The 12978-nt window shown below is 37.3% G+C and overlaps 1 protein-coding gene across 1 annotated transcript in view; it reads left to right on the top strand.

Annotated features, from left to right (window-relative positions):
- The window catches only part of Plcb4 (phospholipase C beta 4), a 366535-nt gene that overhangs the window by 122064 nt on the left and 231493 nt on the right, over positions 1-12978 (top strand). Inside the window, exon 2 of the mRNA XM_042694597.1 lies at positions 1836-1900. The gene's annotated coding sequence lies outside the window, so the exon portion shown is untranslated. The remainder of the gene's footprint in view (positions 1-1835; positions 1901-12978) is intronic.

Genomic DNA, 12978 nt, shown 5'->3' with positions numbered 1-12978 from the left:
TCAGAGGTGACCTCTAATTTGCAATGAAAATGACTGTTGGCTTTGTAAGTGGACAACTGGGGAGGATTGTGTAATGTGTGAGGTACTCAGTGAATTTCTTTATCTTGGACTTTGGGTGGAAAAAAAAGATTTTCCTCTGCTTCTTGCAAGCTCTATGGTGACAGATGGTGGTTGCTTTCTTACCGATTTTTGCTTGCAGAAAATAATGTAAGAATTGCAGTTTAGAATGAAGCCAATGAAAAGATGCTGGTATTTCACTTTAGTATTAAAGAACATTGAGTGCTGTCAAGGCAAAGAATGGCTCAAACATAGTCTTCTGTAGTGCAGGTGGCAATGCCTACCTTTGGTGGGTTAGACGTGATGTTCAGGAAATGCCCTGCGGAATATTTGGCACATACATTCTCCAAAGTAGAGGGCTTTTTAAAAGGAAGGTTATCTTGGGTTATTAGATAGAATGAGGTATCTAGATGAGAACTGAGTTTCCTCAATTTGGTACCATAGCACCAAAGCACAGGGGTTCTCAAGAATGCAAGATGTTAAATATCATGAATATTTGAATTTCCTTCCTATTCTTTTCCATAACCCACTCGTGGTTCAACAGTGTAGTGTTCAGCCTCCATGTGTTATGGATTTTCTTTGGTGGCATTTGGTGTTGAATTCTAATTTTATTCCCTTGTGGTCTGAGAGAATATGTGATATCTTTTTTGTTTGTTTCCTTTGTATGTTCTTCCCCCTATGGTATATCCCCTGTTGACACTGTACTTGATTTTGGTATCCTGCATGTTGTATCTACATTTGTCTAATCTGGGGAGGGGAAGGGGAATAACAAAATGCTGAAACAAAGACACAGGATGACCCCTTGCAACAATGATACCCACTGGACAGTATATTGGAAACAAGCTTTACAACTTTGGGCATGGGTGGAAAGGTGGGGAGGAGTGTGGGAGGTAGGGAAGGGAAGGCATAGTAAGACAACAACAAGGGAAGAGGAAACAATGATCGACAAGTAATGTACTCATTGCCTTACTCATGTAAATGTAACCTTTCTGTACAGCATCTTTACAATAAAATAAAATTAAAAAAAAAGAGAATGCAAGATGTGAGGTAAATGAGATGCTCAAGTCCTGAACAAACCAGCAAACCAATATTTCCACATACATGATAAAGGAAGAATTTACTTATAGAGCTTATGGCACACTGAGGTGATGTGTTGATATACCATGGGCTGTGATCACTAGAGGAGAGTTCAGTTTTGGCTATTATTAAGAATCTGTAGAATTTCTGTCTGCATCCAGACTTTGGATTATGTAGGTCATCCCATTTCTGTCTTCCAGTCACCTTGTAAAGAGAGACTTTGATATTACCAGCCCACACACATTCACTATCCTTTAAACAATCCCTAGGTCTCGCAGTGAGGTCTCTGCTATTTAATGTTGGAGCAACCTGGCCAGCATGTGGCCAATCTAAGCTGATTTGTGTCTACAGGTATACACACCAGATTTCAATGCAACATAGTGACTCATCAATCATTTTGTATTGCATTATAATTTTAGGTGAAATCATGTTTAGGATATTCTGGGTTATTGAAAACACATTTAAATTGATTTTCCCTGCTTTTACTTTTTTCCAACACAACACTTATAATATTTTTAAGTTATACATGTCATTTGCATTATATTCCTATTGGGCAACACTGGTCAAGACTGGGACCCCTATTGAAATTTCCAGGAGAGGTTAAATTATTAATCTCTCTGTCACCAGAAATAAAAGGAAACCTTAGGCTGCTTCAGGGGAGCGTTTATGATCTGAGATCTTTTTTTTTTTTTTTTCCTCAGTGGAAGAACATTGCGGGAGCAAGTTAACAACTGAATTCCGGTGGCAATTCAGAAGGTCTCTCCAGGTACAATGTAAAGGTTATAGCTAAAATAAAGTTTTTACCTCATTTATCTATGGCTTTCTTTTACCTTTTTCTAAGTCAGCACCTGCTTACTGTTATTTGGCAAATGATGCTTTGTCTAAAGAATGTCCATCTCTAAAACATACTTTCTGCTCTAAACCAACACAATAAAAGAATATTTAAGCAAAAGAAAACTCCTTTGGTTATCATCTGTTTTGCTGTAAAATAAAGCAAGAGAAGAGGGTCAGTTTTCATCATTGTAATAGTGTCACAATTACTGGTTCTTTCTTTCTGGAATATGAGGACTCAAAAAGGAAAGTTTGTTATTTCTGGTTCTAAGTTGTAGGAAGTTATTGAAAAAAGAACTGCAGCCCTGTCTGTGCAGCAGAATGAATGAGGAAGGAGAATGTTAAATTAAATAAGGTTGAGATGATCTAGCTGGCTGTTTCAATCTGCTGAATGATTGCTTGTAAGAAGCAAATAAATGTAGGGCTTTGTGCTGTTAAATAGAGTTATAGTTTTCCAGTTGGAATGGATACTGTGATGTGGCTGAGTAGTCATATTAATGAAATATTTTTGGTCCCTCATTTGTCTTTTGATTACTTCAGTTCTAGAGATGAGAATGATTCACACTGTACTCTAATCATGAGAAATAGAGAGGCATGTCAATAAATCGAATTCTTCTATGGGCATATCATCATGTTCCTGAATTATTATTTAGCATTTTATTTCTCTCTCTGGAAGGCCATCTATAAAAGTCATAGAGGAATCTCTTGAACCTCTTTCAACCTTTGGTGAAAGGGGCATCTGGTGGACTGTGATTTTACGGGAGAGCTTTAGAATTTCTAAAGGTGCTTAGGTCTGATTGCTCTGTCGGTGGTGTGGGTATGATTGGCTTGCTTTGTAGCCTTGGTTGGTGTAAGTAGGAGGGAGGCAGGAACAATTAGTACCAGTGGGACTCTGGCTATATGTTACTTAATGGTTAAGTGCTAGAACTTTCTGAAGGAATTCCAAAATAGTCTTCTTTTTTTGTACATTTTTATTGTAAAAATGCTGTACAGAGGGGTTACAGTTACATGAGCAAGGTAATAAGTACATTTCCTATTGAGCATTATTGCATCCTCCTTTGTTTTCCCCTTACCATCCCTTCCCTCCCACCTCCACAACTACCTCCCCCCACCGCCTACCCCTACCCCTACCCCCGCCCCACCGAAGTTGTAAAGTTCATTTTCAACATGGTGTTTTGTACATCTCATTGTTACAATGGGTCAACCTGTATCCTTATTTAAGCATTTTGTTTTTTCCCTTTCCCTCCCCGAATTAGAGAAGTATATCTACAAGATGCAGGGCACCAATATCAAATACAGTGAAAACAGGGATTATACCAAGTGGGAGGAACATACAAAGAGACAAAAAAAATCACATGGTACATTATAAATACATTAGAAAGAATAGCAAGAAACAAAAAAGATATTTGTTTTCCTATCTTGGGGTTCATTTCACTTAACATCATCTTTTTTTTTTTTGGGGGGGGTCCGGTCATGGGGCCTGAATGCTGTCCCTCAGCTCTTCAGCTCAAGGCTAGTGCTCTACCACTTGAGCCATAGCGCCACTTCTGGCTTTTTTCTTTTTGCTTATGTGGTGTGGAGGAATTGAACCCAGGGCCTAAGGCATGCAAGGCAAGCGCTCTACCACTGAGCCACCTTCCCGGTCCACTTAACATCATCTTATCTGGTTATATGTACATAGCTTTTAACCTTTTTTGCTTGTCCTATACATGTACTAGTTATTGAAAATAAGGGAAACCATGGGACCTGTTTCTTTGGGCCTGGCTTACTTCACTTAATAAAATTTTTTCCAAGTCTTTCCATTTCCTAACAAATGGGGCAATATTATTTTTTCTGATGGAGGCATAGAATTCCATTCTTTCTATCTATCTATCTATCTATCTATCATCACATTTTCTTGATCCATTCATCTACTGAGGGGCATCTGTGTGGGTTCCATATCTTAGCTATGGTAAATAATGCTGTGATAAACATAGTAGTGCTGGTAGCCTTAGTATGGACTTCTTTGTGATCGTTTGGATAAATGCCCAAAAGTGGGATTGCTGGGTCATAGGGGAGCTCTGTGTGGAGTCTTTTGAGGAACCTCCATACTGCTTTCCAAAGTGGTTGAACAAGTTTACCTCCCACCAACAGTGCAGTATGATTCCCTTCTGGCCACATCCCCTCCAGCATCTGTTATTAGTATCTTCTTATATTGTTTCTTTTAATGATAGATAAATGTTTCTGGATTATAATATTAAGTCAGCTTGTCAGACCCTCAGAATCATAACTACAGAAGGACTTTGAACCTGCCTTGGGAAGAAAAGGATATAAAAATGGACTTGGATTTACTTTCCTACTTGGTCCTAATTCAAAAGTAGTGAGAAGTTTCATTCATTCATTCATTCATCCATTCATTCATTCACTCTATAAGCATTTCTTAAACACTATAAGGGATGGAAGCATTATATAACGTAACTGACAATGGTCCTAAAGGGTGATACTTTGAATACTTGATTCCAAATAAGCTTGCTTAACATCCCATCTCTCATGGAATCCTGAGAATCACATTAACAGAGCACTGACTTGCTCACCCTTGGATCTCACATGGTAGGGGCCCAGATATATAAAGGAAACTTGTCCAGTGCCATTTATAACTTCAGTCTCTCTTGTCCTTCAAAATGATCTTGAATTTCTTTTAAATTCATTATTTGCTGTCTTGAAACACTAGGTTATCTTACTAGGAAATGGTCTTGATACAGACAGCATTCTTAACTTTCTGAGAGGAAAAAACCATTTTCTATCTTCTAAACTCCAAGTGTTCAGATTCTTATTACTTCGGACAATTGATACAAATATATGATAGTTTAGAAATTATAATTTACTTACTTTGCCTCATTTTTTCCTACATGGGTGCTTCTTTTGCTTCCCTATGCTAATCTTCATCTATTTACATTATAATCAGGCCATTTCTCTGTTGTTCATTCATTCAGCTGAATGATCCCTGTCAAACTCAGCCTACAATATCTGATCAGGAATATATTACACAAAAGTCACCAAGAACAGAAGAGAAAAGGCTTTGTGATTTTTACCTTTAGTCAGAATTCTCAATGACTCCATGATGGCAGAACATGTTCCCAAAATTAGTTATTGAAAATGGCAATCTTGCTTTCTCACTCTCAAAAACTGGATGCCAGCTAGCTTACCCAGACATTGTGTGTCAGTTTGACAGAATAAGTGACTGTCATTTCTTTAACTTTCTAGTGCTACTTTTCCTCCTTGAAGTCATTACTTTTCTTCACACTTCAAATGCAATACAAACCATTCTTTTTGTCTCTACATGCAAAGTGGAGTACTAAATCTGAAAGTTTTTCCAGATACCAGTTGTGACTGGCATTGACTACTGTCACCGTTCACTTGGACTCTTATAGTGGCCTCTTAATTAAGGTTTCTCTGCTTCATTCTTACTGTTGCAATTGATTCTCAAACAGCAAAGTTTTGCTTTAAACTTAATTCAGATCATGCAACTGTGCTTTTGACAACACTCTACTTGCTTTATATTTAACTGAAAATTTGGATGCAATCTATGTCTTTATGGTGTCTGGCTTTGGGTTTTGCCGATTTTGTCTCCTTCTAGTGCCTTCCTTTCTCACTCTGCTGTGTTGGAGCTACAATGGTTTCTCCAGTCTCTTAAAACACATACTTTCTTCAGGGCCTTTCCACCTGCAGCTCTCTCTCTCATCTTGGAATCTGCTTCCTCTGGAGGCCAACTCCTCCGTTTCTCAGGTCTTTGTTCATACATCCCTTCAGTAGTGTTTCCCTTCCTGAGACCACTATCCAAAAGAGTAGCCACTAACCCTGCTAGCAAGGCAATACGTATTTGCTGGATGCGTGAAATAGTTATTTTTCATGAAAAGACATTTAATTTCCTGTTCCATCTATGCAAATAGATAAGAAATGAATAAAATCATCCTTAGGAACAGATTATTTTTTAAACAACAAAGTTGTAAGAAATCAGATGCAGTACAGATTCCAACCATATATTTACTTTTCTTAATTTGAAGTTCCAAGATTAATTTTAAAAAAGGTCAATAAATCATTGAAAATTATAATTTTTCCTCAAAACACCTAATATCTGCAATCAGGTTCTTGACTAATATAAATAATGTGGCCAGTATAATTTTGAATCTTGGTTTTATAAACTATCAGACAATCTTTTACCATAAAATTTAAACTAGCACTTGCCATAAAATGTACTTTTTGTATGGGCTATATGTAAATGTATGCATAATACTTAAATTATCAATCATTTATGATTTTTAAATTGTAAAACATTGTAAAGTATCAAGTTATCTCATAGTATTTGATGAAACTGATGATTATTATCAGTTTATTAGTGTTTACAGATTTGCATATGTGTAGAAGGAACAGTTTTTCTAGCACTAGTATTTTTCCCCTGTGTGTTGTAACTGTGAATTTATTTAATTGCATAGGCTTGTGGCTCTGTCTCCAAATATATTACTGATTTATAGGTAGAAGTATGTATTATTCTGAAACCCTACAAAACTCAAAGACTCCTAATTTTAAAATTATAGGAAATATCACATATCTCTTTGTATGACTAAAGTTAGCAGAATGAAACCTTGACAGTACCAAGTGTGTGAGGATGAAGAACATCTGGGAGTCTCAGATATTAATGGTGGGAATGCAAAATGGTGCCACAGTTTTGTGGTTTCTTATAGGGTTGCACATATATTTACATCTAACCCAGATAGTGCTACTTGTAGGTCTTGACTTAAATGAAATGCAAACTGGGTTTCACCCCAACTCCATGCATTCATATTTATAATAGCTCTTTTCCCCTAATTTATTTTTTAAATTATCCTTCAATAGTTGTACAAAGGAGTTGAAAGCAGTTTATGAATATAGTGCATCTTGAGCAGTGTCACGCCTTTAAACGCTCTCACCCCGCTGAACCCACCCCTTCCCTTACTTTACTTAATTTTGTAGTATATGCAATGAATTCTTGACTACATTCTTGACCTTTACTTTCCTCCATTTGTCTACCTCTTTCCTTTTGCCCTCCCACCCACCCCCCCTTTGGAAGTTCCCATTTCCTGGTGCTTATTTTGTTTGACTTCTACTTTGTCTTTCTAAGGAATAACACTATTTGAGCTCTCTATATGGTCTACCAGACTTCAGCTATTTGTAACCACTTGCTTACTACCCAATTGTGTTTACTCATAGATTTGTAGGTACTTTTTAGCTACTACAAGTGAGGAAAATGGTACAACCCATGTTTCTCTAGATCTGAATTACTTAATGTAATATTTTCCAAGTCCTTTTCTTCCATTTCCTTACAAACTATACAATGTAGCAGTACTTTCTATTATAAGTATCCCAAAGTAAAGGCAATGTAGGTGTCTCTGAATTAGGGAATGATAATCTAAATTGTCCTACATCCCCAAAGCAATGAATTACTATTTAGCAGTGAGGAGGAATGAACTATTACAGCATATACCAACATAGATAAATCTATCAATACATTTTGTGGAGTGAAGAAAGCTGTGTATTACCAATTTCACATGGGAAGGACAACCTCATGGGAACAGAAACAGGACATTGGTTATATAAGGATTGGAAAGAGAGTATGACTACCAAGGGGAAACATTTGAGAGTTTTGGGGACTATGGAATTATATCATGCTTTGATCTTGTGGTTAGGTCATATTACTATATGCATTTGTCATAGATCATGGAACCACATTAGAAAGCAACCTTTTATATATGAATTTAAAGTATCACATAGAGAATAACTTCTCTTAATCATTAAGATCAATTATGTGTCTGAATCAGCCATTGGCAAGATCTGAATGACACAGATGGGTGCTCACATCTAAAACTTAGCTAAACATTTCATTTTACACTGGTTGTTGTGGTTTCCGTTTTCCTGCTTCAGGTTGAATACTAGTAACATGATAGACTTTGATTCTGATGTCAGACACAGCAGTGATAGAAATTCTTCCTGGCATCCATCAGAGCATGTATCTCATTATCAGAAGGATCTTTCCACATGAAGAGCCTACCTCACTGGGAATGATAATGTTACTCATCTTGTATGTTGTAATGGTAGGTAATCATCAGCTGCATAAATCTTTTCATAAAACCAAATGTAAATGGTAGGAAACAGGTCTGGAGCAGGCTACTGCTGATACATATCAGGTCGTGTATTTGGGATCTTTGCTTTCACTATGGTTCTTGTCTCAGGGTTCTGGCATCTGTAAGCTGTGTGGGCTTGAAGAGTTTGTACTGTTTGCTTCTATATAAAGCTCAGCTGGGCCAGTTCATGCCTACTGTAGTGTCTCATGAAGCCTATGGTTGGCCATTTGTCTCTGGGACACACACACATGTGTGTATATGCACATATAAACACATACACCCTGCCAACCATAAATGATACTCCAACCTGAATTCATAAAAAGTGAACTTTGGGCATTGAAAACTTTTTATAAATTGTAACATACTCTTTTTTAAAAATCCCTCTGCAATTTATTCTTCCTAAGGAATATGTATATATAACTTTATAAGTATATAGGTATTTTTATTCATTTAATTAATATTTAAGGAAAATCTACCCCATACAGGGTCCCAGGGCTGCAACAAGTGAACAAGTACAGACAAGGTTTTTGCCCTCAAGGACCTACTTTTCAGTAGCAGAGAAAGAAAATAAATAAGTGAATATAATTTAAGGTTTAGAAATAAAACTAAGATGCCATTTCTCAGTTCTTGTGCTTGCTTTAGACCAACAAGGCATGCTTTCTGTCTTCACGTCATCTCTAATTCATCTTCTCTGCCTTTTGACTTTTGCCGGCTGCAAGATACAGGGTTGTTTTTTTTTTTCTTTTAACTTTTTTGCTTGAAAATATGTACAGATTCTTGAGGCCAATGTTGTGTTATAGCCAGCCCTGTTTTTATCATCCTAGTATCTTCTTGTATCTTCTGCTTTTCTTCTTCTTTCAGTGTGCTTTTAACCCAAAGAAACCAACTTTTTGCCATCAGATTAGAAGTGAATCACAGCAGATTAAAGTGCTTATTTTTCTCTTTAGAGCAACACATCTTGAGTTACCCATGTTACTGTTCTAAGCTGGATTTGTACAGATCACTTCTCTGTGTGAACATTGATATACTGTGAAATAAAGGAGTGGGCGAGGACTTCCATTGAACACCCACTCAGGGTTGCTGGAATGTGATAGGCATTCTTGTGTGTCTTATTCCATTTAGCTTCGCAGCAATGACTGAGGGAGATAATATTGCTGCCTTGGCAAACAAGGAAACTAGGTCCAGGAGAGGTTAATTGACTTGTAGTCTGAAAGATAGTTCTCTCTCACTCCTAAACCCACTCTCTTTATACTCCCCAGCGTTCCATCTGGGATTAGAGTTCTTTTCATCTCATTCTCACTTGCAACAGGAGTTAGATATTGCACCCATCTTTTGAGATGGACCCTTGAAGTTTCCTCTCAGATTGGGTTGCTCTCCCTTTTACTTTTCAGACTCCCAAGAGATTTGGCCTAATTCTATCTATTTTTCAAATCTGCGATCACCTACTTGATCACCTGTTTCTTTCTCCACATGAATGCCTACAGAAGAAAATTGAGCCCCACAGTTATATAGCTTTGAACAGCAAACCCACATGGCTCTCCTATTTCTATAGTTCTACTTCAAAAAAAATCACCAGGAAAGCCAAGGTGAAAAGCCCCTAAAATATCACAAGCACAGTTAAAATTTTATATGTTGAACCCAGTATATATATTCTATATCTTGAAAACTTATTTGGGTATTGTTTCTTACAAATTCTAAGTCCTTTTAAGAGGAATTAGTTACTTAAAAAAATCATTGACACTATAGTCCAAACTGATTCAATTTGGTGTTGCTGTGTAACTCAAATAAGATCATATTTTTGGTGACAGTTCAAACTCTAAGTTTTTCATTATGAAGAGGTTCTGTGAGAGACTTCCAGAAAGGAGAGGTATGTTATGTTAGGAGAATGTGTTCCTAAAGGGAATGGATGTTATGCTTAAAGTGCTTTGGGATCCCACGTGACCATTGAACCCTTGAGATACGGCTGAGTTGGACTGAGACATCTTGCATAAACTTCATGCTGGATTCCAAAGACTTGGAATGAAAAGAAGTTAAATATTTCATTTTTATATCAACTACACACATATTATATAAAAACACTCTGTAGAGACACATTCTATAGAGGTTGGTAAAATATACTCTTTGAATTATACTCACTTTTCCTATATTTAATTATGTTAGGATTATGACTATTTTTATTAGCATGTATTAAGTTTTTCCTGGGAGTTCATTATGACACTTTCGTATGTGCACACAATATACCCCCCATCAAACTCACCAGTCTATCTCTGCCTATCATTCCACCCCCCTTTTAAAAGCATTTCAACAGATTTCATTGTTCTATTTTCATACATGTTACTTAATTACTTGAACCATATTCACCTTCTTAGTTAGCCTTCCTTTCTTCCACTGGTACTTGCCTCCTGACAGGGCCTCTTTTACTTGCCTACAATTTTTTTCCCCATTTTTATGTTGTATATATTGACTTTTCAAAAGGGTTTCACCACAATAATTAGTAGTGCATAGATTATAACTTAGGTTAATTTGTTACTCAGTGACATGCCCTTGAGATTCAGCCAAGTTGGTGTATTACCAATAGCTTTTCCCTTTCATGGATGAATAGTATTCTGTGATTTTTTTTTTACCTTTCTAATGGTGTTTTTAGAAAGTTTAACATTGCCTATCTAACTTGGACTTGTAGCTTGTATCAGGCATCTATAGAATAGCATTGGTTTGAGAGTATTTTTGGAATGAGGTCATTAAAATGCATATTTCTGCCAGGTACTCATGCCTGTAATCCTAGCTACTCAAGAGGTTGAGATATGAGGATCATAGTTCAAAGCCAGCCTAGGCAGGAAAGTTTGAAAAACTCATCTCCAATTAACCATCAGAAAACTGGAAGTGGCACTGTAGCTCAAAGTGGTAGAGGGCTAGCCTTGAACAAAAAACAAAAAAGCTCAGGGACAGCATCCAGGCCCTGAGGTCAAGCCCCACTACCAAAAAACAAACAAACAAAAAACAAGCGTATTTCTATAACACTTTCAGTTAACTTTAAGTATTCCTGGGTTAAATGGTATATCTTGTTGAGATCACTGTAAATAAGATTACTTAAAAATGAACAGGAAAAGTGTGCCTTAAAATCCTATTAAATCGAGAGCCACTGGCTCATCTTTGTAAACCTGGCTCTTCAGGAGCTTGAGATCTGAGGATTGCAATTTGAAGACAGACTGGCCAGGAAAGTCTATGAGACTCTTATCTTCAATTAACTACAAAAAGTCAGAAATGGAGCTTTGCCTCAAGTAGTAGAGCACTAGCCTTGAGCACAAAAGCTCCTGGGCAATGTTCAGATCCTGAGTTCAAGCCCCAGGTCTGGCACACCCTCCCCCAATCTTTATCAGGACCCTAAAATCATTCCTGTATCCCTATTTCCCCCTCTCCCTCCTTTTATCCTTATTTCTCTCTTTCTTTCCATGAAAGAAACTTTTCCTGTAACTAAACAAGAAGGGATACTTAGCAACCTTTGCAGGTGGAATTCAGTGTACTGGTTTAAGACTAATCAAATGGTTTATATTTATCTGATATTTTCCCCCTTGGGAGTTTCAGAAACGTTTTTTCCCATCCAACTTAAGCTGCAAAAAGAAACCTGTTCCATTAACTTACGATGGAATCAGGAAACAGGACACAGGGACAGTTCAGAACAGATTAAAGCCGAGGTGAAGGATAATATCATTTTCAATTAAAATTGCCTGGGGAAATTAGGTAGGCATAGAATAATTACCTGGGTTGGCACACAGCCAGACTTCTGAAACAGACACCCTGCTGGAATTTTCTGAGGAAATCATTGCCTAGTACTGCAGGTGGGGGCTTTGGAGTTTATGTGTCATCCCAATCATATTTAAATGACTGGCTGCAGTGCTTGGATTTTAAATGATTTTACGTAGCATGGTGTGTTCTAATAAATAAAACCCAGTAAAAACTAAGACTCAGAATAGATAATACCACAACGTGTCAGATTAAAGAGAGGGGTTTTCTGACAAAATAAATGTACATTTCTGTGATCTCTACTAGTAGCCACCAAGATTCTGGCAGTGAGATTGAATCATAGGCAGAAATACAGAGGCCTGATTAAATTATGCTTCCAGATGATCACTTCCATGTGCAAAGGGCCTGACAGGCTGACAGTCTTTGTTTAGAACCTGGCAAGTATCAGTTGCTGAGAGGTGGACTTTTTAACATAGTTCTTGGGTTGAGCTATTGAAAACCAATCTGCCTTTAATCACATGTCAAGATCTACTGCTGTGTTGTGCTCCCTACCCCAACTCAGGATTATGGCTACGAAACATGGGTTTCTTGGTGTTGTACTGCCTGATCCTTGGTACCATGGCTCTTGATATCATGCTAGCCTACCCCTGCTATGGCTGAGTGCAGTTGATGGAAAAGACTTGAGATTATTTTGACTGTGGTCCTTCTATTCTCTTTACCTAAAGGAGGCCCACTTTCTTTTTATTATTATTATTATTGTTATTGTTATTATTATTACTGCACTGGGATCCAGTGCCTCTTCTACTTGGCCTTTTTATTCTGATCCTGATATCAGAGCTTGAACTAAGAGCATTGAGCTCTTTCTTAGCTCTCTTGCTCATAGCTGGTCCTCTACTACCCAAGTCATTCTCCAACCCTGTTTGGCTTCAAGTCTGAGGTCAATCTGTTAAAGTCAAAATGAAGCACATGGAAGAGGGGTTTTAAAGAATGAAAATAACAAACAACTTACATTTTTCTTCTATCCCTTTCCAAGAGATAATAAAGATGGTTAGAGAACTGGCTTTTTGTTTTCTGTATAGCTTAACTGGCCTCCAACTTTCATGAAATAACTTGGAATGAGTTCTTATGACCAGTT

The sequence above is a fragment of the Dipodomys spectabilis genome, unplaced genomic scaffold (assembly GCF_019054845.1).
Source record: "Dipodomys spectabilis isolate Male_0828 unplaced genomic scaffold, ASM1905484v1 ptg000175l, whole genome shotgun sequence".
Lineage (NCBI taxonomy): Eukaryota > Metazoa > Chordata > Mammalia > Rodentia > Heteromyidae > Dipodomys > Dipodomys spectabilis.
This window is presented reverse-complemented; position numbering and strand designations above follow the sequence as displayed.